General features: G+C 45.0%; 1 protein-coding gene across 8 annotated transcripts in view; it reads right to left on the bottom strand.

The window, feature by feature from the left end:
* SLC6A6 (solute carrier family 6 member 6) overlaps positions 1-16,293 on the bottom strand; it is a 117,774-nt gene extending 101,481 nt beyond the window's left edge. For 4 of the 8 annotated variants that reach the window (XM_082321083.1, XM_082321084.1, XM_082321087.1 and 1 more), the window contains exon 1: positions 15,939-16,293. The gene's annotated coding sequence lies outside the window, so the exon portion shown is untranslated. Of the gene's footprint in view, positions 1-1,257; positions 1,342-15,938 lie in introns of all 8 variants that reach the window. The other 4 variants (XM_082321082.1, XM_082321085.1, XM_082321086.1 and 1 more) reach the window with 2 other exon arrangements.
* Between the last annotated feature and the right edge of the window lie 133 nt (positions 16,294-16,426).

Raw genomic sequence — 16,426 nt, 5'->3', positions numbered from 1 at the left:
TTTTTAATCTTTCTCATCCATCCTTGCACTTGAATAACAGCCCATTCCTGAGCTTATAGTCATGCAAATTCTCCCCACTCACACATAAAGTAACATTGGCTTCCAGAAGATTACTTTTTGAGCACAGACATCACCCCTGAACATTACCTTCTGGCCTTCAGACTTGTCACGTAATATCTAGTATTTAGATATTAGCTACTATCTAGAAACGAGCGCAGTTTTGACGTGACCGAGGTATTTCATCACCTCGCAGAAGTACATGCAATGAATCGGTGGTAGCACATGGGAGAGATGCTCTGTCACTCTCTCTTGCACTCAGCGTTGCTTTACGGAATGACATAGTAGCAAAGATAACGTCCAGCCTCTGGAACAAGCAAACCACAGACTAACTAATGCAGAACATTAAAGCCAAAAGTAATTTTCCCTGCACCCCCAGAGAATTGTAACCAATTCTCAGCTATAGAAAATGCTGAATGAAATCTTGCTGCGTCCTGTGTGGAGCCCAGTTGCAAACCAGCAGCGATGTAAGATTTGCCTGGAGTTTGAACTCAGCCCTCTGCATTGTTCTGAGACCTCACCATTAAAAGAAGAATAAATGTTAGCAATAAAAAGCCCAAGAGGATGAACATCTGAGAGCCCAGGCTAAAGATCTGCAAGGGGTCTCATAAATGTATAGTAAACATCCTCAGTGATGGATTCCCCAGAGGAGAAAAATTCTGTTACCCGCAAAGCACATTTTTTACAAACCGCTTCTTTCTGTCTGGATACAAAGAAGTGAAGCAGAGCATTTAACATATAACTTGTAAAATTCAACGTTTGAAACCAAGGAAAACAACCAATATTAGAGCTGATCAGCAAAATCATATGTCCCTTCACATAGTTTCTTTTTGTTCTTATAATTTGTCAACATACCAGCAAATGAGACTCTACTTGTCAGTACTGTTAGATATCACGGATTTGGGTGCACATGGATAAATTAAACAGTATGGGCTCGAAGCACGTCAACACTACAGGCAACTGCTGTGGGTTTTGCCACCCAACGCGTTGGTAAGGGATTAGGGTGTTTGCTGTTGCTGCGTACCCTGGTGCCCTAAGCTTTGAAGAATGCAGTAGGTCCTGGCAATTTTTGTTGGCTCAGGTCCCTCATACATGGGCCGTGTGTGACCAAGAGTAGTTTCTCATGAAGAACACAGCAAAAAGTCAAGCGTGCTCTGCCAAAAAGCCCCCGGGAAGCAGGGTTTGTTGGCACATCCCTACCTTCAAGCAAGCAGCCAGCGGGGGTGCATCTTAGAGTTACCCAGTGCCAGGCAGAAATGGCATAGGTCTCTTCTAAGGCAGACTCTGAAAACAAAATTACAGAGGATATGACTGGTAAATACAAAAAGGGAAGACAGGAGAAACACGTACCAAAGAATATGCACGACAGAACGGGAATTTCATTCTGTTACCAACAGCATTCACACATATAGGATACACAGGTATAGGATTCTGTTTCTCCCCCTGGCATTCAGCCCTGGGTGGTGGCTGACGCTCTAGGCTACAGTGGCCCATCCTCTTTTCCAGCTGGTCAGATACCAGCCGAGGGACCCCGTAAGCACCACATAGCTCTGGCAACAGGGACTCGCAAGTCGAGATGCCTGCCTGCACAGAGGTGCTCAAGGAGGCCTTTAGCTGCTGAAATTCCTACTGCCCTCCCACCTACTCCTTGTCCTCTTCTAGGCCACAGCAGAAAAGGACATGGATGAAACACAGCTAGCCTGGTCATGGACTACCTCTTGGGGTCCATCATCTTAAGACCCTATATTCTGGAGCTGAAGTGAGGTAATATTTCAGGAAAGAAAAAGAAAACATGCAGTTATGAGAAAAAATCTCGCATAAACCACATAGAACAGCTAAAGAAAAAGAAGTGACAACAAACAAGCTCTGCAGTCAAGGAAAGAGTAAAATCTTAGCCCTACTGAAGTCAGTGGGATGTTTGTCAGAAAGCTGTAGGCAGCTTGTTTTATCCAGGATTTTTAATTAGTGATTAAATGATTCAATGGCAAGTTGGCTGTTTTAAGAAGGAAAAAATCATAGAATAGCTTCAGCATGCCTCTCCCTGCCCCGCCTACCCCTTGGGAGGTACAGATCATACACAGCTTTTTATGGGAGACTTGACAGGTATTTTGTTGAACCTCAGTTGAAATCTGTAGTTTCCCAGGCCCTGCCTCCTTCCCCAGTTTGGGGATGAAGATAGGAAACACCTGCTAATGACACCAGAGACGTAGCAAACAGCAGGAGCCATGTGTCAGCAGAAAGCACAGGGGAAGCCTGGCCTCTCTAGTGCAGACACAGCCTGTCTGATGGTGCATACACTATATGAAGAAATAAGATGCCGCCTTCATTTAAGTGACATACATTTGAATGGATTTGAATTATTCTGCAGTGACATACCCACAAATAAATAAGGCATCTCGCCACCTTAAGGCTAAGTCACTTTGTTAAAAGCCCCACGACCCAAACGATCTATTCACACCACTTATTCCGCTTCATTCTTCTGCTTTTCTCAGTCTCCTTCTGCTTTTCCCTCTCCAAAGTACATTGGTTTCTATGGCAACAAAACACGTCATCGGAACGGACAGAACTTGGTGACATCCCCAAGCGCAGACAGAAAATGCGATTTAAGTAAGCCGTTTGCAATTTCTAACGTGAGCTGAGGAAGGCAACGGCTGTTTACCCTGCACACGTGTGTCTGCATGTGTTTGCGTGGGCGGCTGCCCCTGCGCGCAGGCGCTCCCTCTCGCCGCGCCGTTTGCGCGCACGGGGCACCACCGGCTTCCTGGGACAGCACTCGGCAGAATCCGTCCCATCCTATTCGGTTTTAATATAGCTGCAAATTGCTTTGACAGCTGAATAGCTTCTTTGTTTATAACTCGTTCTTAGCTGACTCTGCTGCGTTATGTAGCTTTGTAAAGAGATTACTTTGTCAAGAACTGAACATATATGGTCTGAGCATGAACAATTCAGCACGATGAACTGCATTCATTTTATATGACGTAAGGGGCTGCAATCTTGCTGCCTTTAACGTGTCTGCTTTTTTCTGTGGGTTTCGTTTTCTGATCTTAAGTGGTTTTTTAAATTTTCTCGGGGTCTTTGGGATTATCTTTTTTACCTGTTGCTGGACAGATCCAGAGAGTTTTCAATATGTCAAATCTCAATACGTTGTATCTTGCCCTAAGTGCTGTACCAAACCAAGTTTTTGGCTGCATAGAACAGGAGATCATCGTTATCCAGTTAGCTAATTACCCACCTGCAAATATCCTATACTCCTGCCCTAAATTGCTACAGTTTTGTTAGTATTTGAATTAGCATTTCAACACAGCGGTGCCCCAGCAAAGCCTTAGAAAATGGACCCCGCTATAGGGAACCCCATATGTGACATCTACAGCTTCTTACCTCGTCCCTTCAGCCCCAGCCCTGAAAGCAGTCCTAAGCAGGCAGATCTCCATCTGCATCACTTCAGTACAGCTGCACATGAGCCAGTCCCTTGTCTTTACAAAGCCTTATTAAAAACATGAAAGCAAAACCAGCCTGCACAGCATTGCTGGCACTATCAGGGCCTTGCACCGTGCACTGAATGAGCTTTGCAGGCTCTGCCGGCTGGCGCCTTTAATGGTGCTTGAGTTGACTGCACCGGTGGTCTCATCACCCTTGCAGTTTCTACTTCTAGCCATGCCTTGTTTAGAAATTACATTATTTCAGATTCATTTTCTGCCCTGCCCAGAGGCACAACACAGACTTGGGGCGTTTTTCCCTGGTTTCTCCTGGCTTTTTCCTCCCTCCCTCCCTCCCTCAATTTTTTAAATAAACACCATTAATTCTGATGGGTAGATGATATGGTCCAGTATAAAGATGACTAAGAACGTTAACTGTCCTAACGGCAAAATTCCTATTGACTTTGTAGTAGGCATTACATTGATCTTTTGTGGGCTGGAGACTGCGAGCTTTCCTTAGAGCCATCACTGGAGGCTTTTCTTGTGTGGGACACAGAGCTGGGCCTTGAAGCATCTTGCATTTCAGCAGTTTTTGCTCAGCCCATGAGCTGGCAGAACTCCAATTTACACTACGCCCTGCATTTCGCACTCAGTGGTATTTTGCCACTTCTGAAAATACCAACCTTCTCTAAAAACAAAGGGGAAGTTTGTCAGACAAATCCCTCCTTATCTCTTAGTCATAACCACGATCCACTTCAGATGATTTAAAGAGCTTCGTACATATTTACATTTAGGAAAAAAAAAAGAGATAAGAAAAAGACTTTTTTGCAAATCACTGTTTGAAAACAGAAGGTACAGAAAGATTCCTCACAACCTTATTTGCTCCCACTCATACTCCTAATGTGCACATATTTCACAAGAGTTGGCACGCTATGTGCTAATTTGTTGAATATATATATTTTTTACATTCACCATCTGTGTGGAAGATCTTTGTACCAGAAACTAGTGTCTTGACTAATGAATTCCTTATCTCCCATCCCTTCGGCAAACGATGGACTGTTGTCGATGACTGACAAAAAAAAGCCACTGGCCATGCAGTATTCAGGTAAATGATGACAGGCCGCGCAGGCGGTTTAGAAACAATTATTCGTGTTGTACTGGGAATTTTCGGATTTAGCAAGAAGTCATGAGATCTTCAGAGAGTCAGTAAATTTCCACAGACGGTTTCTGTTCTTCACCCCCCCTTGTGGCAAAGCTGGCTGAACCACCAAACATGTCTCAATCGGTCTGCGACCTGCTCTGCCGCAGGAGCCCTCGGAAAATCCCAGCCCAGCAGACAACAACTGTATTGGGTTTTGACTGGTGCCAATAAAGACAGCAGCGATTTGCACCATCACTGATCGCGTGCATTGGTGGGAGAGGGTTGAAGTCAACAGGATGAAATGCACCAAAAGCATTATGCAAAAAAAGAGCGTGAGAGAGAGAAAAGGGCAGTCATGGTTTGCAGAGGAGATGCAAATAATTTCCAAGATGGGAGGGCCGCGATGCAGAGAGAAAATGAGAAGTAGAGAGAGGAAGGAAGGTGCATCATCAACTCAGAGCATGATCTTTCTAGAGTAAATAATACAGCTTTGCGTATGCTAAGTGTGCTTCACGCTTTCCATCAGGGAGAGCTCCATATTGTTAATATCCTAGATGTTGGATTTCCATGTTCATATATCTTCTCATTTCACTGCTCCTGGCACCTAGAAATCTGAATTTAAGTCTCCAAAAAACATCTAAAACCCCTGCCTCCGACTCTAGTCTTAGTTGTTCCCTGCCAGTGTATGAATGTGACTGTCCTTCTATAAAGTAATAGTTAATAACAAGCTAAATGTGTCCCACCTAGAGGAGCATCCATGGGTCTCAGACTACAATCATATAAGAAAACATAAGAGCTTATTAAAGGCTACTTTTCCAAAAAGCACCTTAAATTTTGGGCCCTGACAACGGGTCAGTGCATAACTCCTTTTTGACTAACGGCACGTAACTCAGATTAGCTGTCTCAACTTGGAGAAACACAAATGTTTTGAGCACGGTATCAGTCAAGAAATGACAAATACAATTCAGAGGAACGTTCTGCAATTTAAGGAGGCAAGTGACAATACAGCAGAATCGGGCAAATCCAACCATCAATGAAATGGTGAATTTACTCCATTGGGTGTATGGCCTTTTTGTGTTTTCTCTCTGGGGCCATGCCAGGGGATACATTAGACAGTGGACTCCAGGCTCGTGCCACTTCTGACTCCCCACTGGCTCACCAAGGCGTAGATGGCTGAATTGCATCAAGCTCCTCACGGACGTGAGAATACATTTACCCAGAAAGAAGATCTCGTATATTCTAGTTTCCAGAAGTCGACTAAAAATGCAAGGGCTGATGCTATTAGCAGATGGATACGTTGCTTGTTCAGAGTGCTTTCAGCCTTTCATACTTTGTGGAAAAGTGGGTACGGTGGGAGCGGAATCACAGGCCCAGCTCTCAGGTGCCCGTACACTGATAAAGGCAATGGTGCATAAACATATAATTAGGATTAGCAGGTCAGACCACGATGGATCAAAACATTTAAGACTGCATCTGCATAGCTGAATAACTCAAGGAAGTCCGGGGCTATTTCAAATGGATCTTTACTGTCAATAACAAATTTTTCATAAGGATTGGCAAACTTTCTGTAGATCTCAGCCAAACAGTTTCTGAAACAAACTTTGGAAATCCCAAAACAGAAAGAATCACCCCAAAGGAGCTCTGATGTGGTTTCCTTTGATGAGAAGGGATAGGGGTAGGTGCAAGAATTTCCTCATTCTCTCATCTCAGAGGCAGGCAGTGTGATTTTGCACAACTGCAACAGCCCGGCTCAGCCACCCATGGGGTGTTTCAGCTTCTCCCTCAGCAGGGCAAAAGTCCACCTGAAAAAGAAGCGATGGAGAAGGAAACCCCGGCAGCCGCTGCCCTAGCCTGAATGCCACGAGGCTCTTCCAGTCCTGCTTTGTAAACAGGAATTGCCTTTGGACCCTTAAAAAACATGCACTATATCATTCTGGAATGGCGTTAATCTCTCTGTTGTGGAGGTCAAAGCAAGCTTTCTATTATAAGCTCCATGAAACACACCTCCTTCTCAGCCACTCACTTGCAGGGGACAAAATCTAGTCGGCCAAAATGGTCCATGTGTAACAGGATGCCGGAGCAGGCACTTGAGGCAACGTGGGCAAGGCATTTTGGAGCTGTGAGACCTCCGAGCTGGAGGCTGAGCCCTCGGTGAGGCAATACTGGCTCAGGGCCACAGTCGAGGAAGCAGAAGAGAGAGTTTTCTCTTTGCTTCCTTGCAAAGGACAACGGTCTATTCACAGATAAAACCAGATGGAGAAGCCACTGCCTCACCTCCCACCCAAGGTCCAAGAGAGCCTCGCCACGGTGCTCCCCAGCAGCAACCACGCTCCTTGCCTGCCCCTGCCATGCTTTCATCTTCCCAAGCACCTTTGCAACAGTCCTTTTTTGCCCATCTCGATAGCACTTACAACAGCTAGAGCCCAGGTAAGATTGAGCTTCGTGGTTACAGACGACAATGTCCCAACCTTGGAGTCACGTTGGCTGGAGCAATGACTGACATGTCCCAAAGCACGAACACTGATACCCAGGGCGTGGTAAGCTGCGGGTTAGCTAAGGACCCTCAACTTCTCTTTCTTTAACACATTTTCTGTGTATTTTCCTAGGGGTGCAGAGTGCACGTTGGCCCTGCTGATAAACTTATCAGTAGCAGAGTGAAACATCCGTTTAGTTTGTACTGTTTACACAGAGCCTGTTTCTCCAGTTGGTAAGTTGGGATGGAGCGACCAGGGTGACCCGGTGTTTTCTTCCTTCCCCCACGACCATTGCTCCTAGCGGTGTGTGTGACACGTCAGATGGGGGAGAGATGCTGCGTCAGGAGCCAGCCCTTCCCCTCCCCTCTTCTGGAGGTCTTCTATCCCTATGCATCATTCCCAGCCCCAACCCAACCCCTAGAGATGAGGAAAGGCTGTGGCACAGTATGTGGACGCCGATTACATCTCCAAACAGGAGGAACACACAATCGGTGGGATCCGCCTGCTTTCTAGCCCCTTTGTGCTCAGGGGCAGAAATACAAATAAGCCTCAATGTCTTTTTCCTGCTTATATGAACCGAGATCCGTTTTTCAATAGCAGGCCCTGGCAGATAAGTATTCCCTTTCCTTGGTATTTGTTTTTTGGGAGGGAAGGCCTTTCACTGGCTCCCATAACACTCCCCTCCAGGCCTCGGGAGGTGCAATGGGGTGGCAGGTAGAGCTGTGATTCAGGGATGCTCCTACACCCGCCGGAAGCCGGTGTTGCCATGCCAACCCCACGTAGCCTGTGCACCGGCAGCCCAGGGCACAGCAGGCTGCTACAGGGGCCGTGCTTTTGCAGATAGATTAGTCCCAGGACCCTCCAGAGGAGGATTCGGTTGAAGTTTCGTGCCGTGACCGCAGGACAGGTGATGGTGTCCCTGTGCATTCTCAGCTCAGCTGCTCATCTTCCCATTTGCTTGGGTTGCCTCAGAAAGAATAGGACCATAAACCCTGTGAGTAAGTTTTCCTCCTAAATGAATTACATAACCCAGCTCGTGTTGTTTCAGAAGGACCACGGAGACGGCAGCGGCTAGGAATGGCAACAATCCTCTCAACAAGCCCAGGCACCCCCTGGCAGCAGCCGCACCCTTCGCCCGCTCGGCATGTAACGTCACGCGCCGCGTGAGGCAGCACCCCGGAGCCCGTCTAAAGCACAACACGCAGGGAGCAAACAATTACCTTTCCTCCGCTTCAACTCACCAAAAGGGATATTTTACAAACTGTTCTTTCCGAAAGCACAAAGTGACAAATCCAGCTCTGTGCAAAGCCAACAGAGGTGGGGGGTCCTGCAGACAGCTCATAGGATGAAGGCTCAGGTTTGAACTTTATTGTCTTATCGCACTTGGAGAATTCCCTGGGTAATTTCCTGGATATTTTCTAGGTTACTTCCTTATTGCTCTCTGGGTAAACACGGCCAAAATGCTTGCCTTGTCTAAAACTTGGTTTGTCAATATATAAAATGAAGGCGATAGGTCAAGCTGTCCCCTGCTTTTTCTGCCTGGAGTTCAACCTTATGGAAAGGCCGTACAACGCCCCTCTCTCCCTCGTTAGAGCCAGGGAGGCCTTTGAGATCCCCACATTCGCAACAGCTGAGAAGTGCTGCGCGTTGCTCTAGGCAGCTCCAGAGGAGCACGTGTGAAATGTGGACAACTCGACTAATTAAAAGAGAGGTGCTCAGAGTTGGGTATCTTTTTGTCTCTAAGGCCAAAAAAAAGGCGCATCGTCTGTAATTGTTTTTTTCTTTATCAGCTCGCCACCTAAAGTAGGAATACCTTTACAAATCACAATATCTGAAAACTCAAGAAGCGCTATAGGAATAAAGAGATTCCACCGCCCACTGCCCGGCTGTTCCCTCCTGAGCCGCTGCAGTTCACGCCAGCCTCCTTGGCTGCCACTCTACGCACGCTGTTTCTTCACCCGGGCCAAACTTCTCAATCAGAAGCTGAGCGTTTAAAACCACCGTAACGTCTGGGGGTCCTGCAGGACGTATAGTGGGATCTGATAACGGGAAAGCTACTGCGAACAGGCAACGCAGGCAGACGTAGAGGTTGTCAAGTGTCCTTGAGTCTGAATTGATACACGTGGCTAGCAGGTTTCCCTTAGCAAAAAGGGGTGGTCTGCAGCACCACAGAGAGGAAAAATGAAGTTTTTTGAAGGTGGTAGGCATTTTTTTAATAAGATGTCTGCCAGCAACAATGTTTTACTGCATTGTTAACTGCAGGGTAAAATATACCAACTAACAGCACCCAAGACGTGAGGCTGTTCTTCCCAGAGTTTCTATATTTCAGTGTCTGTATTAAATATGGCAATAAACCTGGACCAATTTCAGTCTATGTTACAGTGCCTCAGTGCTCTCATACTATCTATAGCTTCCCATCCTTTCTCATATAATAAGAGCCAGCAATCTAGACAGATTTTTTACTTGAGTGACTCCTTACTCCTTTAGTGTTTCAGAATTTGGGGGTAATTTTGCCGTCGGGTCTTTAAAAACATATCCACAGTCTTTGCAGGGGCAGAGATAATCACATTAAAATTTGTAACTTAGCAAGCCACCACAGGGAGACAGAGGAGGAAAGCCGTTGTCACAGCAGTGTTGCTGGGACCGTTGTTTCCTACAGCATCTTCTGGCTGCTTTCCACTCTCTAAGTGCCCCTTGCCTGGCTCCTCCTTCTCGGTTGTCCCACCGACGAGCTATATATCTTCTGTTCCATGGCCCTGCACAGGCTGGCTCCATTTTATGGTATCTTCACAAGTCATTACTATGACTTACGTAGCCCGGCTTGGTACACGGGTTGAATAGTGCAAGTCCTTTGAACTGCATTCCTCAAGTCCACTTTTCATCCCGTTATCAGATTGATTCTGAATAAAGGCCAAGTGGAAAATCCCAGTACGAAATGCACTCCTGTGGCTGGCATTCACATAATGGCTACGTACAGAAAAGGTTTGGTAAAAGACCTATACTGGACTATGTGAATTGTTTGGGTTTAGTCTAGTTTGAATGATTTCTGGTATCTCAGGGTCAAAGTCTCACTTTTCATAGGTAAATGTTTTAGAGGACTCATATATTAATGACATATCACTAGCCAGAATCAGAACTAGTTCTGCTTAGGCAGTTACCTTGGACAGAAATATATTCAGCCGGTGACTCTGAGACATGAACTAGCTGCAGGCCTTAAAATGATGAACATTTTCTACACTGCCTAACTATAGCAATTATACAGCCAAGGCTGGGGACTCAGGACAACAACGCTACTTAAGACATTAGGAAGGTCCCTCACCGCCTGTTGAGGAGAAAAAAAAAAAAAAACCAGCTAATTTTTGACAGTTTTAAAGCTTCTTTGCTTGCTACAGTAGAATAAAGTGCCATAGTGATGGCTGTGGTCATCTGATGATAATGACCTTCGGCCACAGCAGGTCCTTTAATGCACACGTGTGCCTCGTGCTGCACAGATAGAGCCTAGGGATGCACGCATCCAGGAGCACCCTGCACGTACGGTCCCCAGAGGGGGTTTGCAAACTGCTCCTATGAACTGTTGCGTTACATTACATTTAGCTTGAGCGATCGGCAGCTCATCGGTTGACCTCTGGCTCTGATTCTCAATACTTAGAAGCATCTGACATAAAGAAAGCCCTTAGAGAAGGCACAGGGAAAGAAATAATTGCACTAATTAAGCTATGCAAAGTGTCTTGGAGAAGAGTGCTCCACTTCAAGGATATCCTGACATTTCTGACCCGTTACAAGTAGCAGCAGAAAAATTTCAGGAATTTAATGTGGAGTGTTTAATTGCAACATAGAGGAAAGAAATCAGTAGAATTTAAAATCAATTTCTCCCTTACAGCTAAAACATGTCAGCTTGGAAGACTTAGTAAATACTCTTAGCCACTAATGTGTCTTTATTTTGATTACATAGGAGGTAAATCATACTCATAAACATGGTGGAAAACCATGTTGGCCTGCTGCATTTATGATTAATTCTTTGCTCATGGTGCAAATGTAAATGCAATAGTCCTATCGGCGTACCCTGCTGAGCACTTAAATACCATTTTTCTAATTTATTTCCATCATTTGAACTTAAGGGCAAAAAGGAACGTTTTGAATTTTACATATGATAAATATTTCTTTCTGAGAGTAAACCTGTAAAAATGCAGCCCATTTAATAATACACCAAGCACCTTTCACATCTAAAAAACCTAACTTCTACAGTATCCTCACAGAAAACATATATTGGTTTACCGATTTTAAAAACATGGTTAAACTGAGGCCTGAAAAAAAAAAGTGACTTATCAAGGTCAAAACGCATGTTAGGTACAGAGCTGATTCAGATTCCTAGTTGTCTGCTCTACCAGTTTGATGGTATTCCTTGCCTTGCCTACATTCAGGACCAGATTATCTAGATGGCCCCTTCAAGTAAAGTGTTGAATGGGAGACACCTCTTCTTCCTAGGATGATTTGGAGCCCTCCAGAAGAATTTCTAGTTGTTCTTCAAATGCAAATGTGTGAATGATTACCTAATTTGAGTAATAATTTCACTAGTAGACAAAATTCTCTTGTAAATAGCTCTCGTTTTTAATTTACCCTATAATCTGCTACCTGGCATCTGTGTCTTCATCCAGATTCACCATGTTACTGAAGAGAACCTGTCAGAGTCGCCCTTTTTATAGCTATAAAGATGAGCTCGGAGCACAGCCCAGGCTCTGAATATTTGGGAATTCGGAGTTCATACCCATCACAGGTGTCAAACTGGGATAGCCTTTCTGTACTTCTCCATGTTACTGAAGATTCAATGAATTGGTTGTGATTAACATAGGAGGGTCACAACTAATAAAAGTCCTTTCCATTCAGGTGGTTTTATTCAGTGTCTGGAAGAAGACGTGAATACTTGGATCAAGTCTCTCTAGGCACGTTTCTCAGTTTTTCCTGCTAGTGGGAACACAGAGGACTGGATATGCAATCTCCTAACGCTCCGGTTTGTGCCGCCCGCTATATTTAATCCATATACCAGGGCAACAGCTTGCTACTACTGCTAGCTAAAAGAATGACCGTGGAAGTGACTGATGAACCTGAGAAGAATCAGAATAAAGACAGCCAACAGCTACAGCGTTTTCTCCCTCTGCCCTCCTAACCAGAGCAGTATCTTGCAGAGAGAAATCCAGCTCCCATTGAATGGGAGAAAGTTGACTGGAAAAGGCAGCAGCATCCCTTTGATGGCAGAGCCAAGGACGAAAACTATCTAATTCTTCCATTGCAAAGTTTCCACTGGACCAAAAACAAGTATTCAGTTTGGTTACGCTTAAGACTGGCTTTTTAAATACTTATCTGGGCCTTCTATTATTTCTCCAGTTCTGGACGCTGCCTGCTGCGCCCTTGTGCCTTTGCTCTTCCCCTGTGGCCGTGCAGCCTGGCCTGGGGACATCTCTGTGCTCTGGCTCGTGCTGCTCTGCGTTCCCCAATGGGCTCACGGGCTAGCCTAAGCTGCCTTATAGGGTAATAAGCTATTTGCAGGTTTAATATGATAAGGAACAAGAAATAATATAGTTTTGTTTTATTTACGTAAAACGAGCAACGTAACTGGCTCTCCCTGTCTCAGTCTTGTGCTATTAATAAAGTCCATGTGAGGAATATACAAATTTACACCGCGTGTGGAACCTGTCAACATAACTAGTCTCTAGCTAGAATACTTTCCATGCCGTGTAGCTCCATATAGCCCATCTTTCTGGGACATGTGACCCAGAAATGTGTCATTGGGACACGTGTGGTCACTGGGCTGATGAAAGGAATTCAAGGGAAACAGAAGGAACAATGCTGCTTCTTCCAACCTCCGCTCAGCTTGTTGCTACTGCTCTCTGGAAAAGTTAGAGAGACATGAAAAAGATGTCATCGTCCCAAACCGGGCCCTGGTTTTACCTTTCATACAACAGGCTTTTATGCAATGCCATATTTTTTCCAAAGATTATTAAGAAATAGGAACTAAAAATCCACAGATGTCAGTTTTTAAAAGCAAATAATCACTCCCATGCAATGGCTGAAAGGCAAACTTGTACCTAAAGACTTGCAACTGGCATCACTGACATTTTTCACTGTCCAATCAAAATGTTAAAAATAAAAATAAACAGAGCCCACAAAGAGAAAAATACACTGGATTTTAACATTCTTTCACAATTCATAACCAAAGCTGCGGTCAGCAACATGGAGCGAGAAAGACGTTTGGTTATAAGTCATGACTTTAATCAGACAGTCTCACTGGCGTCTCGTGGAAACCTTCCAAATTAAATGGATGTCCAAATTAGAGACATTCAGACTAAAGATGAAACATCACAAATAAGCTCTTTTGTCTAGAATAAATACAACCAAAACAGTCAAATGCTCAGGAAGATAACTGATACAACATTGTTCCCTTGGGCATCTTTGTTAGTGATTAACCCAGTGTGTTTTAAATGCCTAAAACAATGAAACGAGTGGACAAGCTATTCTAGTCCTCTGGGCACGAACTGTCCTCCTAATCTCTGCTCACCAGGTCTCCCCACAGCCACATCCTTCGAACGCCCCGCTTCTTCCTCCCAGCCTCCCGCTGGTGACTCACTCTGTTTAATCAGCGCAGCCACCAGGATATTCACCTACCAAATCAGCGCAACCCTTGATCTCGCTGCCGTGACCTCTGCCGTGCCTATTCCTAACTTTTGTTTATTACTTTCACTCGTTGTGCCAAATCTAAACTTAGATTGTCAGCACTTCGGGGCAAAGCTCCCATCACGCGTGGCACGAAGCCCACCCATCGCACGGTCTCTGCACACCTTACCTAAGCGTCTTAGCTGCCCAAAGGGCTGAAGGGAAGAAAGGACCGCAGTCCTCAGGCCTAATTAGGTTTGAAATCAAGCGTAAAACTTTCACTGGCATCAACAGCGCTGGATCAGGCAGAAAAGGACTGATCCGGAAGGTACTGCTGAGTGCCTCTTGAAGGGTCTGCATCTTCTCTACAGTGAGGGATTTCATCTTGCAGATTAAAGTCCTAAAGCCAACAAACCATTTTAACGAGAACCGTGAAACTCCTCCAGTAACACTTATTAGAAAGTTACCTGTCATGAAAGACACACAGCATTAAGGACTCTTGAGATGTAGGGGTCACCAGAGGGTATTTTATCTTTCTCTCTATATTTTCTCCAGAAAGAATAAAGGAGACGGAAGATAAAAAGCGAGATTATGTCACAGCAGAGGAATGTGTCTACTTGTAGGAAGATAAGCCTTTTCCACCGAAGTCAAGTAATCATTAAAAGATGCATTGCCATGCACCGTCCAGAGTTTTGTACTGTCTCTCCACTTCCTTGTCTATGTTATCCTTGTATTTTAGATAAAAAACTACATTATATATTACATTGTATAGCTCAGCTGATCTTAAGATCACCTCCAAGTCCAGTTACTAATTAGAATGAGGAAGAACATCAATGTACGCGGCAGGATTTTTGATTACGTCAGATAAATTTCTTTAACAAAGAAAATACTCAAATCATGTCTTGGACATACCATTTGATTATCCATGGATGGATTATCTGGGCCATGGATTGATCCACTCCATCCTGCCTTGGCTGCATCACAGCCTCACACCTGCTGGCAGTTTCTTGGTGCCTAAGGTTATCCCTGTGCTCTAAAGGAGATGCACTTACCACGTTTTAAAAGATGAACACACTGAATAGTCACTGTCTCGCTGGCACATGTTTTGTATTAGCTGTGGGTAATCTCCCCCCCTTCCTCTCCTCGCCCTTCTTCATTATCTGGATAACTGGCTGCAGACCTTCTCTGAAGGACTGGTTTTGGTAGTCATCACAGGGGTGTATTATGAAAGAAGGAGCTCAACTCTACTAATATCTTAATCGCAAGAACAGAAAGGCTTCATCACACAAAGTTTCTGCCTTCCAGACCCCTGTGTTTCAGATCTCGTTCTGCAGTCAATGCTGACACTTCTACATAGGCCAGGCTCCCCCCTCCGCAGAGTTCATCAGTCTGGAGGAAATCCGTACTTCAAACATGGATTTTGGTGGCGTTTGGTGATGCAGAAATATAGCAAAGCAGCAGCCCGCAGAAAAGCAGGGTATAGGCAGCGGTGACCTCCAGCTCTCTTTGCAAACGCCCTGTTGCAAAGGTGCCCTGTTATGTTGATAAGCAACAGAAGGGCTCCAGGGTGCTGAGGCGCTTTTTGGGCTCTATGGCAGCAGGAACTCCTTGCTTAGCGGGGTGGAGCTGGGAGCCTCGGGCTAAAAAAACTGGCTGGTCACTATCCAGACCACAAGGATTTCAAAACATATGGTACCCATGGGCTGGATCTACCCACTTGCAACACATTGCTTTCTCCCTATGCCATCTACTCCCTTCCAAAAATCCCACAATTGCTTTTATTGTGATTTAGCTCAGCTCCCTTCTCTGAAGGGAAAACACACAGCACTTTTGGACTATATATGATGTAATGATTCTGTTCACAGTTTCCAAACTCCCCTTTAACCACAGCCCAGAGAGTCAGCCCAGGGATAAATCACGCTGAACTCCACAAACACCTTCTCCAACACTGCGTTCACAGGTATCCCGAGAGAAAGAGCACACACACCTCAGGACGCAGGATCTGGCTCAGAGCTACCTGGGAAGAGTCAGATGAGGTACCATGAACATCTCAGACCTGGGGAATTAACCTGTTTCATTGGAGCTGAACAAGGACCTCAGCCCATGCAGGCAAGATTAACAACAACAACAAAAGCATATTTTCGCATTATTTATCCAACAACATAAACATATAGCACATTATTCCAGGATATCTCTTCTTACCTATACTATCCTCTACAGGAGGTGGAAGAAGCAAGGCTTGTAGTCATTTGGGAATAGCAGGAGGTGAAGAGTTGGTAGAAAATGCACATCTAGGAGTTATTAGCTAACAGTAGACCCGTCCTTTCCGAGATCCTACTTTCCTGATTCTGACAAAGTTCTTCCTTCTGTTACACTGTTATTTGCCTGAGATTTGCTTATTTACTTAGCTATGAACAGTCAGGTACACAAAGGGTTGTACTTTTCTTTCTACTGGATATGGTCACTGTGAGCTTCCAAAGAAAAGTCCCCCCCGTATCAGCCACTGCACATTCAGTCTGGGACTGTGACTTCTCCGAAATATCTAGCGATATAAATTCTTGGAACGAAGCGGGAAGGAGTTTTATGCCATACATATGGTAGCGTGGCTACACAGAGATAATACATGTCAGCTTCAGGAGACTTGTAACGGCAAAGTTTTTTTTTATTGCTTTCATCATCGAAATGTCTGT

Source organism: Platalea leucorodia, assembly GCF_965183815.1.
Source record: "Platalea leucorodia genome assembly, chromosome: 9".
In the NCBI taxonomy this organism is placed as follows: Eukaryota; Metazoa; Chordata; class Aves; order Pelecaniformes; family Threskiornithidae; genus Platalea; species Platalea leucorodia.
The sequence above is the reverse complement of the archived record's forward strand: the minus strand, read 5'-3'. Positions and strand labels throughout refer to the sequence as shown.